The sequence below is a fragment of the Bos taurus genome, chromosome 7 (genome assembly GCF_002263795.3).
Source record: "Bos taurus isolate L1 Dominette 01449 registration number 42190680 breed Hereford chromosome 7, ARS-UCD2.0, whole genome shotgun sequence".
Taxonomy (NCBI): domain Eukaryota; kingdom Metazoa; phylum Chordata; class Mammalia; order Artiodactyla; family Bovidae; genus Bos; species Bos taurus.
In genome coordinates this window covers 88,793,167-88,815,525 of record NC_037334.1, presented here as the reverse complement: position 1 = coordinate 88,815,525, position 22,359 = coordinate 88,793,167, and the positions used below count along the sequence as shown (strand labels likewise).

General features: G+C 41.7%; 1 long non-coding RNA gene across 2 annotated transcripts in view; it reads right to left on the bottom strand.

The window, feature by feature from the left end:
- Positions 1-22,359, bottom strand: part of LOC112447486 (uncharacterized) — a 55,879-nt gene that overhangs the window by 32,872 nt on the left and 648 nt on the right. The gene's annotated exons all lie outside the window — the stretch shown is intronic.

Genomic DNA, 22,359 nt, shown 5'->3' with positions numbered 1-22,359 from the left:
ATAGTTTTGAATAGCAGCGACTCTGGATACTCATAATAAGTTCTTAAAGAAACCAATCAAGATTGTCACAGACTTGTGACAGAAGATACAAATGAAGCTATGGCAGAATACTCAAAGCTCAAAGATCCTGGCTTCTCCATAACAGACACTCTCCTTCACCAAGTAGAAAACACGGCGTAGTGATGATTAACAAGAAGGTTACATGATCATGCACGTGAGCAACTGTATGTCATGGCTGTAAAATGAATGAATGAATTAGGACAATACAGACCATAGGAGCAACAAGACTCCAGTTTCCATAACTGCTCAAATATAAATGAAGGTTATCCCTTGCTCACACAATATTCCAAAGAGGATGTCCCTGGTGGTAAGCAGCTCTATTCCACCAGGGTGATTCAGAGATGAATTTGCAAGGCAGATAACAGAGAGCATTTTGTACAGTGGCACAGTGGCAGGAGAAACCATAGAAGCTTTTAGACAAATGCAGATAGTTTTGTCTGGCTAGCACACTGGAAGCATGAGCAAGTGAGGCAGAAGTTAAGGCTAGCAAGATAGGCAGGGCCCAGCATGGGAATCTATTTAGAAGTCCTTTTTGTGGGGGCTCCAATCACTGCAGATGGTGACTGCAGCCATGAAATTAAAAGATGCTTACTCCATGGAAGGAAAGCTATGACCAACCTAGACAGCATATTAAAAAGCAGAGACATTACTTTGCCAACAAAGGTCTGTCTAGTCAGGCTATAGTTTCTCCAGTAGTCATGTATGGATGTGAGAGTTGGACTATAAAGAAAGCTGAGCGCCGAAGAATTGATGCTTTTGAACTGTGGTGTTGGAGAAGACTCTTGCAAGTCCCTTGGACTGCAAGGAGGTCCAACCAGTCCATCCTAAAGGAGATCAGTCCTGGGTGTTCATTGGAAGGACTGATGTTGAAGCTGAAACTTCAACACTTTGGCCGGCTGATGCCAAGAGCTGACTCATTTGAAAAGACCCTGATGCTGGGAAAGATTGAAGGCAGGAGGAGAAGGGGACGACAGAGGATGAGATGGTTGGATGGCATCACTGACTCAATGGACATGAGTTTGAGTAAACTCCGGGAGTTGCCAATGGCCAGGGAGGCCTGGCGTGCTGCAGTCCATGGGGTTGCAGAGTCAGACATGACTGAGTGACTGAAATGAACTGAACTGATACACAATCGAACTTTGTCTTTCAAGTGATGGGCAGTCACCAAAGTTTGTTCCTTGGTTTACTGTTGTCATTGTTTTTTATTTTAAATCAGGATAGTTAACGTCATTTGGCAGGAATGTCAGGAAATTCGCACTTTCAGGAGTATGCAAGCTGATTTGGATTGCTGTGAACAGAAAGGCAGGATCACCAACAAGGCCAATCGGACACCCCAGAAAAAAGGATGAGAGCTGAGGATCAGGCAGTGGCAGTGGAGATGCAGAGCAAGGGAGAGCAAAAGAGCGGTTTAGAAAGCAGGTCAGAGGAGGCTTGGTGATTATCTAAATTCAGGGGATTAGAAAGAAAAAGTTCAGGATGCTCCAGCTTCCTGGCTGAATTGAAGGCTGTGTCTGTGTCTATAAAAATCAAAAGTAATCCATTTCTACTATAACACTGAATTCATTTGTGCTATCCAATAAGATTTTTTTTGCTCTGGTCACTAGTGAAAATAAGTGCCCTTTCTACTGTTAATCCTCTGGAGGCCATGAGGCTAAGACTCTTAAAGATGGAATCTCAGAATCCATCATATTGTCAAAATTAAGTCTCCAGGATCCCTCCTGGTTATGAAGGAACCTTAACTGTCAAGGACTGTAAGCTTTTGACAATGGTAGACTGACCTAAACATCACCTAAAACAAAAACAAAAACAACTCCTACCAATCAATTCACTTGGCCTAACCTGAAGCTGCTATTCAGTATTCATTGTCTTATTTTGTTTTACAAAGAACTGGAATTTGTCAGTTTGCAGTCCTCAATAAAAATCAACATGTATCAGAAGATTCCTTGCTCTGTATAGCATTATGAAGATAGCAGAACTCACAGAGGCTTGTGCTTGCTGCTTTATTTTCCCAGCAATGTGGAAAAGACATGCTGGCCGCTTGAATTCATTTCCCAGGATTAAAGAAAACTGGAAATGGCTTGACTCTTCACTGAGTCTTCACTGCCATATGAGGCTGGCTGAAGATGGCACTCTACGCTGAATTGGCACAGCTCTGCAGCATTGGAATGGTATTTCTTAACAGGGTTGGATGGCATATGTAGTTTTGTGTATTGTTCTGGTGCTTCTTAAATCAAGCTGCCCAATTTAAGCCAAACAAATGTTCTGTTCTCCACTGCCCCTCAAATCACACAGATCCTTTGCTTGGTCATATCATACCCCCTGACTGTGCTCTGCAAATTTCCCGTAATGCTGACAAAAAAATTTCATTATAATAGACATTAATAAAAGAATACTTTCAAGTATGCTTTGAATGAGTCAATAATATGTTATTCCTATAGTTGTTAACTATTTATAAATTTTTAGTGAGTAAATGAGTGGAAGTCTACTACTACTACTAAGTCGCTTCAGTTGTGTCCGACTCTGTGCAACCCCAGAGACGGTAGTGTTATAATTTTATTCTTCTATTTGAACTCATAAAGCTGCCCCATGATTATCACTACTGATCTAGATCATTTCTAAGTTTTGCTACCAATCACTCAAGTGCAAGTCCACTTTGGTCATGCTTTGTTTCTCCTGTTTTCCTAGACCTCAGCCCCTCAGATCTATCAGGCAAATTTCTGCCAAAACTAAGCTCATGACTCATAATTCCCAGCACGTGGTGCCACAAGGAAAATAGCTGCATCTTGACAGTGACATAAAGGAATTTGTGTAAGTCACCGGCATCTTGCAAATCATATCAGTTGGGTGGCATCTAAGAATACCTGAAGTCATGCAGGAAGACAAGCGTGCACATATGTTCAGTCATACAGTCATGTTTGACTCTGCCTGTGACCCCATGGACTGTAGCCCACCAGACTCCTCTGTCCATGGAATTGTCCAGCCAAGAATTACTGGAGTGAGTTGCCATTTCCTACTCCAGGGAATCTTCCTGATCCAGGATTAAACCCACATCTCTTGCATCTCCTGCACTGACAGGCAGATTCTTGAACACTAGCACCACCCGGAAGCCCTTAGGAAGGCAAGGAATGATCTAAAATTACCTGGACCTATAATGCATTTTAACTGATATTCTAGATGTCTGTAAAGTTTCAAAGTGGGCAACAGTAAAGATCTGATCAAGGAGTTAAAACTTGACAGAATAGCTGAACTGGTGTTATGCTCTGTTACCTCTCCGAATTCATACGTTGAAGTCCTAACCCCCAGTGGAACGGAAGGGCATTAGAAGGTGAGGTCTTTGGGAAGTGATAAGGTCATGGGATGTAGCCCCCATGAATGGGATTAGTACCCTTGGAAAAGAAACCCCAGAGAGCTCTCTCACCCCTCTGTCATGAGAGGACACAGTGAGAAGACGGCCATCTATGAATCAGGAAGAAAACCCTCGTGAGACACCGACTCTGCTGAATCTGCCGGTGCCTTAAGTATGTGTGGACTTTGCAGACTGTGAGTAATGAATGTTTATTACTTAAGCCACTCGGTATATGCTGTTTTTGTTATAGCAGTCCAAATGGACTAAGATGGTACTAAAACACGGCACCCCTATGGAACACTCTAGCTGGGTTTGCATATTCCACTTACCTTTCCTCAAAAATCTGTGAGGTTACTATTATAAAACTTACACCCCAGACTCCTAGGCCTTTTCTTACTTTGTATACTTCATATTTCCTGCTGAGAGCTCATCCCAGCTACATCATCCCACCACTGCATATTCAGTACCTCTCCTATGGCAACTGATCAGCAGATGTCTGCCCTGTATGGGGACATAATATGCCTGTGGGCTTTACACTGACAAGCTCTCTCTTCTCTTATCATGATGCTTGCTGTTTTTGGCCTTCAGTGATTTGCTCCAGGTAATTCTTGATGTCACTTTCCTTTTCCAGATTTCTCTTTGAACCCTGACCTATGGACTGTTTGGAAAACATCAGCCTCCTTTTATCCTGATTTAATAAGATCACTCTTCCTAGCCTCTTAGATCACCAAGAGAAGTAGGTGGGGGAAGAAAGCATTCTGTTTATCATTTATCAAGCCCTAGGTCTGGTCCCTTTGGAAACAGATGAAAATTCTTCAGTCACTGGGATCAGTCTGTTTTGCCTCCTGGATCTGAGAAATATGCCTTTTATTCATTTTTTTTTTTTTTACCATTTAGTTCTCTTTACTGTGGTCAGTGTTGTTTAGCTTCATGTTTTTTCTCCTTATTCCTCTCTGCTTTTATTTCTTGTCTGTAGCTCTGCTGCTAGCCCCTGCCAAGTCTCTTTATCATCTGTCTCTACAGCCAGCTTAACTTTCTGAGCCAATGGTGTCAAAGCAGAACGCATATGGGTACTGTCAATCTCACATGGTGCAACTTGGAATTAATCTCTTATGCCTACGAGATATTTAATCCATGAGCAGAGTAAGACGTAGGTGGCCCTACGGTCTCTAAATTAAAGTGCTCTCTCCTAAATCTCTATTTCCCCTCCTGTTATTTTTAACTCAATGGAAAGCCATGTCCTTGATTTTTTCCAAGCCTCTTGCCTAGTTTTCTTCTAAGCTTTGCTATTGGTGGTGGTGGTGTTGTTCAGTCACTAAGTCATATCCAACTCTTTGAGACCTCATGAACAACCGGCTCCTCTGTCCTTCACTATCTCCTGGAGTTGGCTCAAATTTGTGCCCACTGAGTGGGTGATGCTATATAACCATCTCATCCTTTGTCACCCCATTCTCCTCCTGCCTTCAATCTTTCCCAGCATCAGGGTCTTTTCTAATGAGTCAGCTCTTCACATGAGCTAGCCAATGTACTGGAGCTTCAGGTTCAGCATCAGTATTTACACTGAACATTCAGGGTTGATTTCCTTTAGGACTGACTGAGTTAGTCTTTCTGAAGTCCAAGGGATTCTCAAGAGTCTTCTCCAGCACCACAGTTAGAAAGTATCATCTATTTGGTGCTCAACATTCTTTATGGTTTAACTCTCACATCCGTACATGATTACAGGAAAATCCATAGCTTTGACTATACGGACTTTTGTTGGCAAAGTGATGTCTCTGCTTTTTAATGTGCTGTCTAGGTTTGTTTTTCCAAGGAACAAATGTCTTTTAATTTCATGACTACAGTCACTGTCTACAGTGATTTTGGAATCCAAGAAAGTAAAATCTGTTATCATTTCCAATTTTTCCCCTTCTATTTGCCATGTCATGGGATGCCAGGATCTTAGTTTTGTGAATGTTGAACTTTAAGCCAGCTTTTTCACTCTCCTCTTTCACCCTCATTAGGATGATCTTTAGTTCTTCTTCACTTTCGGCCATTAGAATGGTGTTATCTGCATATCTGAGGTTGTTGATATTTCTCCCAGCAATCTTGATTCCAGTGTGTGGTTTACCCAGCCTCTCATTCACATGATGTACTCTGCAGAGAACTTAAATAAGCAAGGTGACAATATACAGCCTTAACATTCCCCTTTCCCAATTTTGAACCAATCCATTGTTCCATGTCCAAGACTAACTGTTGCTTTCTTACCTGCATACAGGTTTCTCAGGAGACAGGTAAGGTGGTCTGGTATTATCATCTCTTTAAGAATTTTCCAATTTTTTGTGATCCACGCAGTGAAAGGCTTTAGCGTAGATGTTTTTCTGGAACTCCCTTGCTGTCTCCATGATCCAATGAATGTTGGCAATTAGATCTCTGGTTGATCTACCTTTTCTAAATTCAGCTGTACATCTAGAAGTTCTCAGTTCACATAACACTGGAGTCTAGCTTGAAGGATTTCAAGCATAACCTTTCTAGCATGTGAAGTGAGTACAACTGTACAGTGGTTTGAACATTCTTTGACACTGGCCTTTGGAACTAGAATGAAAACTGACCTTTTCCAATTCTGTGGCCACTGCTGAGTTTTCCAAATCTGTTCACATATTGAGGGTGGCACTTTAACAGCATCATCTTTTAGGATTCTGAGTAGCTCAGCTGGAATTCTGTCACCTTCACTAGCTTTGTTTATAGTAATGCTTCCTACGGCCCACATGCCTTCATACTCCAGGATGTTTGGCTCTAGGTGAGTGACCACATCATCATGGTTATCTGGGTCATGAAGACCTTTTTTATATAGTTCTTCTGTGTTTTCTTGCCACCTCTTCTGCTTCTATTAGGTCCTTACTATTTCTGTCCTTAATTGTGCCCATCCTTACATGAAATATTCCCTCGATATCTCTACTTTTCTTAAAGAGATCTCTAGTCTTTTCCAGGCTATTGTTTTCCTCTATTTCTTTGCCTTGCTCAATGAAGAAGGCCTTCTCATCTCTCCTTGGTATTCTCTGGAACTCTACATCTAGTTTGGTATATCTTTCCCTTTCTCCCTTGCCTTTTGCTTCTCTTCTTTCCTCAGCTATTTGTAAGGCTTCCTTAGACAACCATTTTGCCTTCTTTTTTTTTTTTTTTTCTTTTGGGATGGTTTTGGTCACTGCCTTCTATACAGTGTTAGAAACCTCTGTCCGTAGTTCTTCAGGCACTCTATCAGATCTAATCCCTTGAATCTATTTATCACCTCCACTGTATAACTGTAAGGGACTTGATTTAGGTCATACCTGAATTGCCTAGTGGTTTTCCCTACTTTCTTCCATTTAAGCCTGAATTTTTCAATAAGGAGCTCATGATCTGAGCCACAGACAGCTCCAGGTCTTGTTTTCACCGACTGTATATAGCTTTTCCATCTTGGGCTACAAAGAACATAATCAATCTGATTTCAGTATTGACCATCTGGCGATGTTCATGTGTGGAAGCATCTCTTGGGTGGTTGGAAAAGAGTGTTTGCTATGACCAGCATGTTCTCTTGAGAAAACTCTGTTAGCCTTTGCCCTGCTTCATTTTGTACTCCGAGGTCAAACATGCCTGTTATTTCAATATCTCCTGACTTCCTACTTTTGGATTCCAATCCCCTATGATGAAAAGGGCATCTTCGTTTGGTGTTAGTTCTAGAAGATTTGGGCCCATCCTGAATCTCAGCCTCACTTGTTCCAGGTCTAACACCCTGTCCAACACTTTCTAATCCCTTGCTTCCTAGCCCTTCAGTCACTGTCTGCTGTGCTAAGTCACTTCCGTTGTGTCTGACTCTATAGGACTACATCCTGTCAGGTTCCTTTGTCCATGGGGTTTTCCAGGCAAGAATAGTGGAGAGGGTTGTCATTTCCTTCTCCAGAGGATCTTCCCAACCCAGGGATCAAATCCACGTCTCTTACATCTCCTGCATCGGGATTGGCAGGCAGGTTCTTTACCACTAGCGCCACCTGGGAAACTGGTCCTGCCCTACACAGAGAGGCTACCTTCAAATCCAAAAGCATCTGGAGAACGTCAGAAAACTCTCTACCATTCCATGTGCACACCACCAGTCCCATATTTTCTGGGACCCAACATGAATTTGGGCAATATTCTCTGAATACTCTGCCTTCACGTTAGCCAGGCACTAGAGTTGACCTGGCCAGTGCCCTTTGCCCCAGGAAATGAGCTTCACTATGGTTCCAGCTCACTCTCCCCACAGAAAGCCCTGTATTAATGCCTCAGCCAAAGCTCATATCACATCCTGCATCCAATCTAGATCCTGTACATTCTCTTTGCTGAATTTATTTTTCTCTGGATACTAGCTGGCAATCTGTTCATTTCCTCATAATTCAGTACTCATTCAACCTTCACCTTGTCCATATGAGAGAGATAACATTTTAACCCCACTTTCTCTGGAAGAGCATTAGACTTGGAGAGATTAAGTCACTTGCCTAAGGTCAACAAGATAGTAAGTGATAAGAGTCAAGGTCTGAACACCAAGGTCTTGCTCTTATCCATGGCTGCACTCAGTATCTTTTGCCCTGAAAGTGCTCATTATCCTGTACAGCCTTCTAAATCTCATTTAGGTATCAGTTTCCCAGGAGATAATTATTTCACTCATTCACCAAAGATTTTCTGAGTACTCAGTAAGTGCTAGTGACTGTACCAAGCCCTGGGAACATATCAGTTAACTAAAGAGGTAGTAGCTATACAGAACCAGCTGTGCTAAGGTATAGATAATGCAGTTATGGTTTAACGTAAATAAGTCCCCCTAAAGATGGTGTTCAATGCCCTGAGGAAGGGTAGGCTCGTCCACAGCAGCCTCCAAGCACAGAAAGCCATACTCCATCCTCTGTGGTTGAGGCATTTCCCCCTCCCCCATTTCTACATTTAGTGATGAACGGGGCATTTGGCATTTCAATCTACTGAGAATCTGGAATGTCAGAGCCAGAAAGAGGGGTTGAGGTTATCTGGCGTAACCATCTTACTTTAGAAATGAAATAAAGAAATGACATCTAAGAAGTTAATTTTTTCAAGACGGCACTAACGTTAGTGAAAGAAGCGTTAACCGTTGTCGCGATTCCGCATCCAGTGCTTTTGTTCATACATCACACGGTCTCCTGGGGGAAGAATGGGGTACTTACGTGTTGAAGCCACATTTCCACAGCCAGAGGCAAAAATCTCATGACCGTGGATCAATTTCTCAGAACAGAGCTCCTTCCTTTAAGTCACTGCCCATGAGGCATTTCCTCTAGAGTTTTCAAAGTGGTATGTAACAATCAGGCAACGGGAACTATACGATTTACACGACAAGCATATGCAACTGCTGATTATACCCAATGGTGTGTGGTCTTAGCGCCGTCTCCCATTAGAAATGGGGGAAAACCCCAGAAAACTTAAGAGAACCGCATCTCTCCTATCGAACCTGCTTATTAATCAACATTACCACATTTTTGTTTCTATTCCAGACTCTCTTATCCACACTCATCTAGGCAGCATTTTTAGTTGTTCTTTTGGGGGGTTTTGTTTGTTTGTTTGTTTACCACTGAGGATATTAGGTTAGCATGACTCAGTTCAATGTAGTCACCACATTCTTGTCTCATCAGTTTACCGAGTTTGCAGTTTATGCTGGTGCTTAAAAGTATAATCATCTCGCCTCCCCCACCCCACCCCTTGCAGTGTCAAGTCAGTTGCTTTGTTTTTTCCTTCTGACACACTTGTTCTGTGCTATATTTAACTCCTGTACATTAGCATGAATATCCAGCCGCACCAGTGAAGTTGCCGCTGTGAATTACTTCCACCAGGTACAGTGGGGGTTTATTCTGCTAATTCCTTTTGGAGATAGTGAAACAGATGCAAATACGACAAGAAAAGGGCTGAACCTTCTCGCTGCAGCATACTGAATATAAATCTCTGTAAGGTTTTTATGTGCAGGATTTTATTCTTTTGCTTTTTTTTTACCTACTTTTTTGCCTTTGGTTTTGGCTGGCGCACAAAGCAACTGACAAAAAGGGAGGCTGACAAAATAAATGTTCCTCTGAAAAGAACATCCTCTTAACATAAAAAGAAACACAGAAGATCCACAACATAAATTACTGGTAAAGATTCCCAACCGTCTAGAACAATACCGAGTACACAGTGGGTCCTCTACCCTGTTTGTGAACAAAATCAGATGTAATTTCTTCCCTTCTGGCTCATCTTCCTTTGGTTGAACAGGGATTCCATGTGAGTTGAGAAGGGAAAGATTGACAACCAGAAAGGGGGTGTGGTCATTACAGGCTACTTATATATTTGTCCAGTTCCCTTTCTTTGACTTCACTCTTCCCTTTTAATTTTTGACCTGTGAAATCTCCTTCTCTTCCTGCACCTTTTCCTCCTCCTCCTTATCAGTCTCTCTTTTCATTCGCCTTTTTTTAATCTGTTTAAGTACTCTGGCCACAATAGGGTTTTGGTTTCTTTTGTTTTTTAATACAATAAATCACTGCCTCGTTAATAAAAATCACTGCCTCACTGAATAAAAAAAAAAATCAATTTTTATTTTTGTTTTTTAGTCAAGTAAAAAAGTTACCTTTTTGTCTTGTTTTAATTTTGTTTTGTGAGAGGAGGCACAAAAGCAATATTTATTTGATTCTTAGGTGATGTTTCTTAATGAATATGCTAAATATGTAAGACAGTTCAGTTCAGTCGCTCAGTCGTGTCGGACTTTGTGACCCCATGGACTGCAGCACGCCAGGCCTCCCTGTCCATCACCAACTCCCAGAGCTTACTCAAACTCACATCCATTGAGTCAGTGATGCCATCCAACCATCTCACCCTCTGTCATCCACTTTTCCCACCTTCAATCTTTCCCAGCATCAGGGTCTTTTCAAATGAGTCAGCTCTTTGCATTAGCTGGCCAAAGTATTGGAGTTTCAGCTTCAACATCAGTCCTTCCAATGAACACCCAGGACTGATCTCCTTTAGAATGGACTGGTTGGATGTCCTTGCAGTCCAAGGGACTCTCAAGGGTCTTCTCCAACACCACAGTTCAAAAGCATCAATTCTTCGGTGCTCAGCTTTCTTTAAGGTACATCTCTCACATCCATGCATGACTACTGGAAAAACCATAGCTTTGACTAGAAGGATCTTTGTTGGTAAAGTAATGTTTCTGCTTTTTAATATGCTGTCTAGGTTGGTCATAGCTTTTCTTCCAAGGAGCAAGCATCTTTTAATTTCATGGCTGCAATCACCATTTGCAGTGTTGGAGCCCCCAAAATAAAGTCTCTCACTGTTCCCATTATTTCCCCATCTATTTGCCATGAAGTGATGGGATCAGATGTCATGATCTTGGTTTTCTGAATGTTGAGCTTTAAGTCAATATTTTCACTCTCCTCTTTCACTTTCATCAAGTGGCTCTTTAGCTCTTCTTCACTTTCTGCCATAAGGGTGGTGTCATCTTCATGTCTGAGGTTATCGTTATTTTTCCCGGCAATCTTGATTCCAGCTTGTGCTTCATCCAGCCTGGCATTTCGCATGATGTACACTGCATCATGTACAGTTAAATAAGCAGGGTGACAATATACAGCCTTGATGTACTCCTTTCGCAATTCATAAGACAGATCACAATTTTCTTCAAGTAAGGATCTGGGAATGTTTGTGGAAGAGGAAGAAAGGGAGGAAGAAGCATTGGGAGGGTTGAAACACTCATAGGTAACAGAAAAAGATGAGAAAGGGGTGAGTATAATGGGAGAAAAGAGGGTTTGACTGAAAAGTTCACGGAACACTAGTGGTTCAAAAAAAGGGAAAGTCTATGTGTACCCTCCAAGGCTATTCTGGAGGGACAGCAACAAAATGTGTACAGTGCCTGTCCTCCCTGAATCACATCCACCAGGAACACTGGGGCTGCTCTCATCTTAAAGATCTGTGAATCTCTCATCTATAAAACCATCCTTCCAGTCTCTTGGCCCTTAAGCTGCTTCAGAGAAGAATCAAAATGGGGCTGGAGGAGGCTTCTAGAATAATGTCCAAAGGCAGAGAACTCTATGCAGAACCACTTCTGCCTGGTGCAAATGAGAACACACTCAACTTGTGTTGAAAAGAGAAGTCCAGCCAGGTTGATAGTGAACATGTACAGTGACACGCAGCCCATGCCCCTTCTAACTGGTCAATGCTGAGGCTTTGATTATTAATATTTTGAGTATCACTAGCTACCTTGGGATAGTAACTGAAAATGAAAATGAAGGTATTTTAGATTATCTATACCTCTAATTCTTTTAAACACAGCAGTTTAAGCAAGTTGGGGGTCATTCATTCATTCATTTATTCATCCAACAAATGTTTTTTGAGTTCTTACTGTTGCCAGGCCATGTGCTAGCTAGCAATGGGAAATGAGGTTTAAGATGAAATTGTTGGCCCAATCTAGGGGTCCCTGTAGATCATTCTTAGAAAACTATATATATATATATATGTTTATATATATTTGTGTGTATATATATATTTGTGTATATATATATATTATATATATATTTGTGTGTGTGTGTATATATATATATATATTTGTTTGATAGGGAGCCTGGAGAAGGGAATGGCAATCCACTCCAGTATTCTTGCCTGGAGAATCCCATGGACAAAGAAGTCTAGCAGGTTACAGTCTGTGGGGTCACAAAGAGTTGGACACAACTGAGCTACTAACACACACACAAACACAATAGGGAGCCAATGAATTTTAAATAGAAGAGTAGAGGTCAGGTTACTAGTAAAAAACATTACTCAGATAGCCAGATATAGTTAAGACTAGCTAAAATGCTGCTGCAAGAGTAGAGGTAAGAACAAGCTTCACTTTAACCAAATCTGCAACAAAGAGACTTGTCAAAAGATACTTAAGACTGGAAACAGGACATGGGGTTGAGTTCAGTACTGAGAGAGAAGTCATGAGAGCAAGATGATTCCTGAGCTTCTGATTCCCGGACTTCTGAATGGAACGTGTGAAATGTAGGGGCTTGCTTCAGAAGGAGTGCTTTTCAAGGGGGAGAGAAGGGCATGAGCAGAGGACAAGAAGAGGAGTGTGCTGGGCTGAGAAGTGTGAGAAACAGAGGAGCCAAGAAGAAAGCTCAAGAAGACAGGCAGCAGAAGCGGCTGGGGAGATGTGGTCGAAGGGTTAGGAAGAAGATCTGGACAGTGCAGGGCACTGGAGATAATACCTGGTACACAAGCTTGGTATGAGCATTAAAAGCATGTTCAGTCTCTAATACTACGCCAGAATATCCCTTCACTGTCCCTCTTCCCCTTAGTTTTATCAGGACCTCCAGGTCATGAGGTCATTCTGAGCTCATTTTCCAAAAAAGAAACTCGATTAGGCGGAGCACCCTTCTTGTCATCCCTCACGTTTGCCTTTACCTACAGACGAGGGGCAGAGGTGGTCCTTCACGGTCTGATCCCTGCTTACGCTTCTAACCTCAGGGCTCATCACCTTGGCATCTCGCTTCAGCTCTACCACATTCAGCATCATGCTCTTTCATACCTTCAAGTCTTTAAACAAACTGCTTCCACTCCCTAGATTGTTCTCACTGAGTTGCCTCTGCAAACCTTCAGTTCAAGAATCTAGTTCTCATGTAGCCCGGCCTCTACTCAGCCCTAGCCCCTATTATCCACACACCAAAGTCCTTCCTCCTTGCTGCCACATTTTGTAGATTCTGGCAGTGACACTTAAGCATCATTTAAACCATTTGTTAATGTATTTGAGTTTCTCCCACCCAACAGACTGAGCTATCCATAAAAGCAAAATGATTTCTCATTCTATGTGCAGCATTTTATATAGTAGTTGCTCAATAAATGTCTACATAATGAATGTATGGTTTTAGTGTAAAGCCATGGACTTCACAGACTAAGTAGGCCCTGCATTAAACATTTTAAAGCTACATAAACAAATAATAATATGGAACAGTTCTACCTACCCTGATGTTAGATTAAATTTGAGGTTCAGCAGATTAGTACGTACTGGCAAGATTCAGGCCCTAAAATCATACTACCCTGAGGGCTTTTGTTGTAGTCCTAGTTTCTAATATGAAATTGTTTGAGACAGAGAAGGCATAACGTGGTATGTGCTCAGTTGCATCGGACTCTTTGCGAGCCAATGGACCGGAACCAACCAGGCACCTCTATTCATAGTATTTTCCAGACAAGAATATTGGAGCAGGTTGCCATTTCCTACTCCATGATAATGTGGTATGCCTGGGTTCAAATCCCTTTCACTGGTTATTACCAACTGTATGATCATGGGCTATTTAATTAACCTCTCCATTGCTCAGCTTCTTAATTTATAATAGATGGGGAAACAGTGGCTGACTTTATTTTTGGGGGCTCCAAAATCACTGCAGATGGTGACTGTGACCATGAAATTAAAAGATGCTTACTCCTTGGAAGGAAAGTTATGACCAACCTAGACAGCATATTAAAAAGCAGACACATTACTTTGTCAACAAAGGTCTGTCTAGTCAAGGCTATGGTTTCTCCAGTAGTCATGTATGGATGTGAGAGTTGGACTATAAAGAAAGCTGAGCGCCGAAGAATTGATGCTTTTGAACTGTGGTGTTGGAGAAGACTCTTGAGAGTCCCTTGGACTGCAAGGAGATCCAACCAGTCCGTCCTAAAGATCAGTCCTGGGTGTTCATTGGAAGGACTGATGTTGAAGCTAAAAATTCAATACTTTGGCCAGCTAATGCAAAGAGCTGACTCATTTGAAAAGACCCTGATGCTGGGAAAGATGGAGGGCAGGAGGAGAAGGGGACGACAGAGGATGAGATGGCTGGATGGCATCACCGACTCAATGGACGTGAGTCTGGGTAAGCTCTGGGAGTTGGTGACGGACAGCAAAGCCTGGCGTGCTGTGGTTCATGGGGTTGCAAAGAGTCAGACACTACTGAGAGACTGAACTGACTGAACTGATACCTCCCAGAGATGTTATGAGAATTAAGTGAGTTAATAAAATGAATGAATTAGAACAATATCTGGCCCATAAAAACAAGTCTTAGTTTCTATGACTTGTGATTTCTTTTAATGATATAAGTAATTGAAGTTATAAGTATCCATATACAACTTTGTGTGTATGCACAATTAGCTGGATAAGCACCATATGCCAAAAGAATTTCATGAAAGCCCCAAGTAAGAACCAGATTCTATAATGCTGCTGCTGCTGCTAAGTCGCTTCAGTCGTGTCCGACTCTGTGCGACCCCATAGACGGCAGCCCACCAGGCTCCCCCATCCCTGGGATTCTCCAGGCAAGAACACTGGAGTGGGTTGCCATTTCCTTCTCCAATGCGTGAAAGTGAAGTTGCTCAGTCGTGTCCAACTCCTCTCAACCCCATGGACTGCAGCCCACCAGGCTCCTCCGTCCATGGGATTTCCCAGGCAAGAGTACTGGAGTGGGTTGCCATTGCCTTCTCCAATTCTATAATGAAGTCAATACATATTCCTGCCCATCTTTCTGAGTTCCCTCTTCACCATGAGGTGAACAAGCTCAGAAGGTAAGAATGAAGGCAGAGCAGAGCACTCAGGGATGAGACTGTATTTTTAAATAAGAATTTTGAGATGAATAGATACTGCTGCTGCTGCTGCTGCTGCTGCTGCTGCTGCTAAGTCGCTTCAGTCGTGTCTGACTCTGTGCGACCCCATAGACAGCGGCCCACCAGGCTCCCCCGTCCCTGGGATTCTCCAAGCAAGAACACTGGAGTGGGTTGCCATTTCCTTCTCCAATGCATGAAAGGGAAAAGTGGAAGTGAAGTTGCTCAGTCGTGTCCCCATGGTCTGCAGCCTACCAGGCTCCTCCGTCCATGGGATTTTCCAGGCAAGAGTACTGGAGTGTGGTGCCATTGCCTTCTCCAGAATAGATACTAGTGATGCCAATCAACAAACATCCTTTATGCATACCCACTATAGTTGAAGCACTGTTCCAGGTACAATGAGGTTAATCTCTTTTATTTAGGGCTCTTTAAAAATCTCTAAAATCATTCAGACTTATGATTTTTGGCCTTACAGGATCCTTATACTATGACAAGGAAGAATCTAGGTTTTTTTTTTTCCCCCCTTGCCTTGTGCCTTTTTTTCTTTTTTTTCTAAAATAGCACTCTTATCAACGAGTGTAGGTACTATGGTGATAGCTGCTATATAAATACAGGAAGAGAGAACGAGAGAGGAGGGGGAGGTAATTAGCTCAATTGTATAAGACTTTCTTTAAGAAGTAGGAGAAAGGTTCTCATAATTTCATTCCTATCACCAAAGTGGCAGAAGAGAGAGTTACCATCAGCTTCAGGGCACAATGCTGACTCCAAGACAGAGTCCACTGGATTTTTCCAGCTGACCACACAGAGCAATTCTCTCCTACTGCTCTTCCCCTCTATGTAAATAACTTCTTTATAAATGGGAAAATGGAGAGCAAGCCTTTCAAACAGTTGTCATAAATTAGAATAAATTGCATTAATTCAAAATGTAAAACTAGGAGAGCCAGGAGAACATGCAACATATTTTCCCCAAATAACACTGTGAACAAGCACAAGTGTATACTCTAGGCATATGTATATCTTTCCTCTGACTGACAGCCTGAAGGGTAGTCCATGGGATTTTTGTGTTGCTGAGGTGGAAACAATCTTTATTTGGATTGAATAGCAGAGTAAACAGGAATGAATAAGAGACACAAAAGTTGACAGTACAGATGGTTTTTCAATTCTTTTTTAAAAACTGTATGCCTCATCAATTAAAGGTGCTTGTCTTTTGTTCTGGTTAACTGTCCGAGAGCCTTTTCATAATTGTACACCAGGAAAAGTTAGAAGTGGTTGGTGAATTAGATCCTGGGTTAATGCCCCACAGGTGACATGTAGCAGTAAAAGCTTCTCTTCTCTACCTTTTATGGAGAAACATTACGATTTATCTTGCAATGTAGTTATGAAAGTCATTAAGGAAACTAAAAACCTTAGTGAAAACAAGCCAAAATAAAAAAGAGATTATCATACTAAGTAAGCCAAAGACAAATATCGTAAAATATTGCTTGTATGTGGGATATATAAAAAGAAAACATATAAATTAACTTATACACAAAACAGAAGTAGACCCACAGACATAGAAAACAATGGGGAAAGGTAGGGGGGAGGATAAATTAGGAGTTTGAGGTTAACATATACATGCTACTATATATAAAATAGATAACTGATAAGAACCTACTGCATAGCACAAGAAGCTATACTCAATATAAGAAAAGAATCTGAAAAATATATATATATGTATATATGTGTAACTGAATCCCTTTGCTGCACACATGAAACTAACACAATGCTGTAAACCAACTATACTTCAATTAAAAAATTCAATCAAACAAGGAAGATACACATACATATGTATTGTGTATGTGTGCGTACACACACATATACTCATGTTTTGGGGGGAATGGGTAAAAGATTTTGATGATTTGAGGAAAATATTAAATGGTGTGCCAAAAGTGGTCTCTAGAGACACTGAAGAATCTGATTAAACTATAATTACACCTACCTGTAAGCAGCATACACCTGTGCACCAAAAAACCTTCCTTCTAGAACCGGAAGAGCATTTTCCTTCCCACACAGTCATCTGGCTCTGTCATCTGAATGAACTGCCTTGGGTACCACAAGGGAGGGATAATGGAAGTATCCACCTTCTGTCAACAAGACCCCCTGACTCACTCTGGAAGGCAAACGGCTATTCTGCTTGAATTAGCCACAGCTTTATGAGAGTAACGACAAAATGTAAAATCAAACAGCACCACCTAAACATTTACTCCGCGTTTTGACTTCACATGACTATGGCACTGAGCCATGGTTTTTCTTTTAAATGGTGTCAACCAGTGCCTTTATCCCCACCATTTTTTGACCACAGACTCTAGGGCAGTTCGAAGGCCTAATTCAGGGGGCCCTTGAGGGAGGAAGGAGCAGACTCTTGGGTCTGACTTCCAGACCAGTCCTGGATTCTGCAGGCTCTTCTGCCTGCCTTGAAAAGACTGGTTATGGCTCTCTGGGGTGCTCTAACCTGGAACAATTCCCACAGAACGATCAATGGCATATCATCATTTCTTTCCTTTTCCCAAAGAACCGGATGCACAGAAAATAATGCACATGTAGTCAAGAGCTGAGAGCCTAATGCACATAGGAAACGTGTGCCCTCCAAATCAGCACATCAGGCCACCAGATCCCAGTCTCGGGCAGGAGTTAGTCATCGTTTTCTTACACGAGTCACACACTTCTCCCAGGACCAACGCATCTTCCTCCCCTCTACATAAAGAATTAGCTGAACAAAGTAAAAATAAGAGGGCTCTGGGGCTGCAGATGGCTGACCAGCTGTTTCTGGGTGACTCCCCATGAATCAGTGCCTCATCTGAGCTTTAGTGCTTCCATGTTTGGGGGGCAAAATATTCTGCATTTTGGAAAAGTAGTTCATGGAAAATAATACGGCAAACTAACATTTATAGAAAACCACAGTAATCTTGGAACAAATGTCCTAAATTATGTACTCAAAAGCAGATCCAATTTTACCCAAGGTTCTCCGTCTGCATGGCTTGTAGGACCCCTTTTTGTTGTTCGTAACTGCGGCTCCTCTCAACCCCCAACCCAAGTGCCTCTTTTTAAATGATATACCACTTTATACAGTCCACCACGTAGAGGACAAAATTCAGCCCTGGAGAAGAGGCAAGGGGGTGGGGGTGAAAGGATTTAAAGGACTTCACTTTCTATCCCCTTTGGAGATTCATCCTATTTTTTTTTTTTTTCATTTAGTTTGAGGGTGAGATTATTATTGCTTTTAAAAGCCTCCTGGTTCCTTTTTGTACAATATTTATTTCTCAGAGCTTAAGTGCAGTGTTGGAGGTATTGACAAAATAGAAATAAAATGGAACTTTACATTCCAACCTCTCCCACGCTCCTGCAAAGCGGAAGTTTCTGACAAAACAGGAGTTTCACGGAAGCCTTTTCCTGGTTGTCCTCTTCAATTTTCAGATGACTGTTTGATGTGCATATCTTTAAGAGGGTTTATTTTAATACACAGGGGAGGAGACATAGTTCCAAATGCTTATTATCAGGAAAACAGCATTGGGAGAGTACGGAAACCTTCTGTGATCATTTTTATTCAATGAAAGCCATTCCTTTGGGTGGGAGAGTCAAATGCTAGTACCCACACATGCTGCATGCATACCAGCACGAGAGCGGGAGGAATGCAGATTTCTGTATCTGCAAGCAGCTGCTAAGTGAAATGGAACGTCCAACAGATGGCTGCATTGTCATTGTTGGGGGAGGAGGTGTGGGGAGCTATTTTGGTTTTTCTGTTGAGTGTGTGTGTGTTTAATAGGATGTGTTCTCCCTACCTGGATCTCTCTGGTGTTATCAAGAGCTTTTACTCACTCTGAATCTTAGAGCTAGAATAGATCTTAAGAGATCATCTGGTCATCTCACATGTAATGGGAGAAGGAACGAGAAGATAAGGACACAGAGCTTGTTTACAGCAAGGCCAGAACTCTCCCATTAGGCCATACCACATAGGCGTCATGCGTTCTATTTACTTGAATATTGGTATTTAGCGCCAGTACCAAAGCTCAAGAAAAATAAATACTACAGCAGTTGCAGTTCCATAGTTTAAAAGGTACGCGTGTATCATTTTCTTTTGAAGTGTTTGGGTGGAGTTGTCTTGTAATTCTCACATTAGAAGAACAAAGACACTTTATAAGCAAAGTTATATCACGTTTGTATTAAATATTTGGGACAAAATGACCAATTTTTTTTTTTTTTTTTTAAGGCAGGAGGAGAAGGGGACAACAGAGGACAAGATGGTTGGATGGCATCTTGAATAACATTCTCTAGAATCTTAAGATTCTATAGCAGTTTTGTATTCCAGAATACAAGGAGTTAAACTTCTAAGTCAGAGCTATCAAAGGCCATGGTTAAGAAGCAAACTGAAAAGTGTCAAGGTCCCATTACGGCCAGTCTGAAAAAGGTCTCCATCCCCCTTCTGATGGGAGCCTTGGGTCAGTTGTACAGTCACATGGCTCACCCATTGGTTCGTGTTTTTTTCCAGAAATAGAATCAATAGAGAACAGACAAACCCACAGTTGCCAGTTTGTACAGTCTTGTGGTTTCTGTCAGGGGCTACAGACTCGAGCAGGTCTACCCGATAATGAAGGCAAACTATTTCAGTTCCTGTGGGTCCAGAGCGCCTCAGCAGAGTTCTGGTTTCAAACAAATGAATAACAAATTAAAAGGTACAGTAAACTAAGGAGGGGGGTGGAAATATATTAACTAAAATCAATGGAGGAGAAACAGAGTTAAAAAGCCTGCCTTCTCAGCAACAGTCTGTGATGTGTTTTGTTAATCTCCTAAAATTTATGTTAAAAGCCTTTTAACAGAAAGTCAATATATTTGGGTGGTTGAGCAAGTATATCATCCTGTACCGGCAGTTGCATTAAACATGACGCAGAGGCTCCACTGTCTGTAGGAAATGAACAGGGGTCCATCCTACAGATGTCCCACCTCCAGGAGGCCATACACTTTTTCCCAAAACAGTCCGTGGAGCCCAGCCAAGGACTGTGCCCACCTTTCTACCTAGGTCCCCCACTGACGTCAACAAGCATCCTGGAAATGAAGCGGGATCAGAATACCAGAAGCATAGCCTAATAATAGAGCCAAAATGGAGAGCAAATGTAAAATAAAGTTTCTCGATAAAAGTGTGACCTACTGCTACAAATTTGTTGAGGGAGAGAAAACAGCAACAGCAAAACAAAAAGTACTGTGAGCAGACTTCTTGGTGCTGAAATTCTGGAAGGTGGCTGACTAGCAAAACACCTAGATACTTAGGAAACTTCCAGAAAAAGGTTGAAAAGTAAGCAGGACAGCAAGCAAAATCAAACTGCAGATGAGGCTGAAATGCGGCTACCAAAATGTGTCTAGAGGTGCAAATGACACAAAAACATAAGTAGAAAACTAGAAACACATTATCAGCAGCTTTTTACACCCATGATTTCTGTATACTTATATCCGCTGTATCTTCTTCCCACCTGGAACAATTTGTTGTGCTCATGGGTAAGCCGTGCCGGGAGAACACAGGTATGAACTTTGAACATGCAGTACAAATGAGCCAGAATGCTGGGCCCAAAGGAAAAGTTTCAGCAAAGAGGCCCTGTCATACCCACTGCTCCTGGAGATGCTCTCACAATTTCTCCTGAATCCATAACGTGTATGTGTGTTGTCTGTGTGTCTCTGTGTGTGTGTGTGTGTGTGTGTGGCCAAAGCCACCAGGGGCTTCTTTGATCTCTTATTATGGCTATGACATTTGCAAATACTCCACTTACTTTTCTGGGATGAGCAGCAAAGTATTTTTATGAGAAGATTTTTAGTAGAATTATAACCAAAAGTAATTATTTTTTTTTTTTTGGCTGTGCTGGGTCTTTTGCTGTGAGTGGGCTTTCTCTAGTTGCAGCGAGCAGAGGCTACTCTCTAGCTGCGGTGTGTGGGTGTTTTGCTGAGGTAGCTTTTCTTGTTGTGGAGCATGGGTTCTAGAACCTGGGCATCAGTAGTTGTAGCTCACAGGTTCGGTTACTCTGAGGCACGTGGGATCTTCCCAGATCAGGGATCCAACTGGTGTCCCCTACATTGGCAGGCCGATTCTTAACCACTGAACCACCAGGGAAGTCCCCAGCAGCAAAGTCTTAAAATAAAACTTCTGTATTTTTTATGCTGTATACAATTTTTTTTTTTCATAAGAAGAGATTGTTATATCTACTTAATACTTTGACTGGCATCTTATTTTCGATGTGGACAAAGAAGGTCCAAAATGCTGAGGATGAGCTGTCAAGACAAATTTCCATTTCAATCTCTAAATACTTGTTCTATCTGGAAATCATCAAGATGTTCTCTTTGATGAACACTCTGCATTTTTTTTTTTTTTTTAACAGGAATGGGCTTCTGGTTTGGAAATTTGATAAGGTAATGTTGTAGAACAGAGCTACATTTTCACTTTATTTTCTGTGTCCAGCCACTAATGGTGTTAAGGAAAAAATCAACTTAATTTTTTTTTCCGTTTTTTTTTGTTTGTTTGTTTATCATTCTAGTGGTTCTTAGGCTCTCACTCTAGCACCCAGAAGAATAAATCGTGTTTCTTCAGGTAGCTTTTTAAGTTCTACCTCTTCAACTTCTTTATCTAGCCAATTTTTTTTTTCAGTCTTTGAGTCTTATTTCTCCTTCTGCCTGATCCCCTGAACTTGCTGTTTCAGACTTTCTTCACTGCAAAGGAAGTTTCCTCACTTAGTACTTCAACTTCAGCTTCCCTCTGCTCCTCCTTCTATGGCTGAGAGATGAGCTCAATCCATCCCTTGCCAGGCTTCTAAATGCTCAGCTCAGTGGAACGCCAGGCCACCTACCACTGCTCGCCACCCCAGGAGAATATACTAGACTTCCATCTCTGCTTGGAAAGTCCTTGGCAAAAGACATCACAAGGAACTATTCTAAGTGATGGACACAGCATAAATGCATGGGATCGGAGACATAAGAATTACAGAATGTTTAGCCTAGAAGACACCTACATAGAGATCATTCATTTTCCAGTGGAGGAAACTGGTACTCAAACCTGATTGCTAATTTGAAGCTCCGGAGAGAAGAGACTAACATAATATATACAAAGTGCTTTATAAACTATATAGAACTATACTGGATGCATGAAGAAAAATCAGTGCTTGTCTTCCACGCAGTGTGTCTGAGTTATTCCAGAGATGCTGCCATTACTCAAAATGTTTTAAATCTCTTCTTTAAAATTGTCATTTGCGGCAGTTAAGATTGTCATTGTACAGTCACATCTTGTTCTTATCAGTAAAGGTATTTTCCAGGGCTCAGACATTCATCTCAGATTTGATCTTAAATGTCTCTGAAGGCAGAAACCA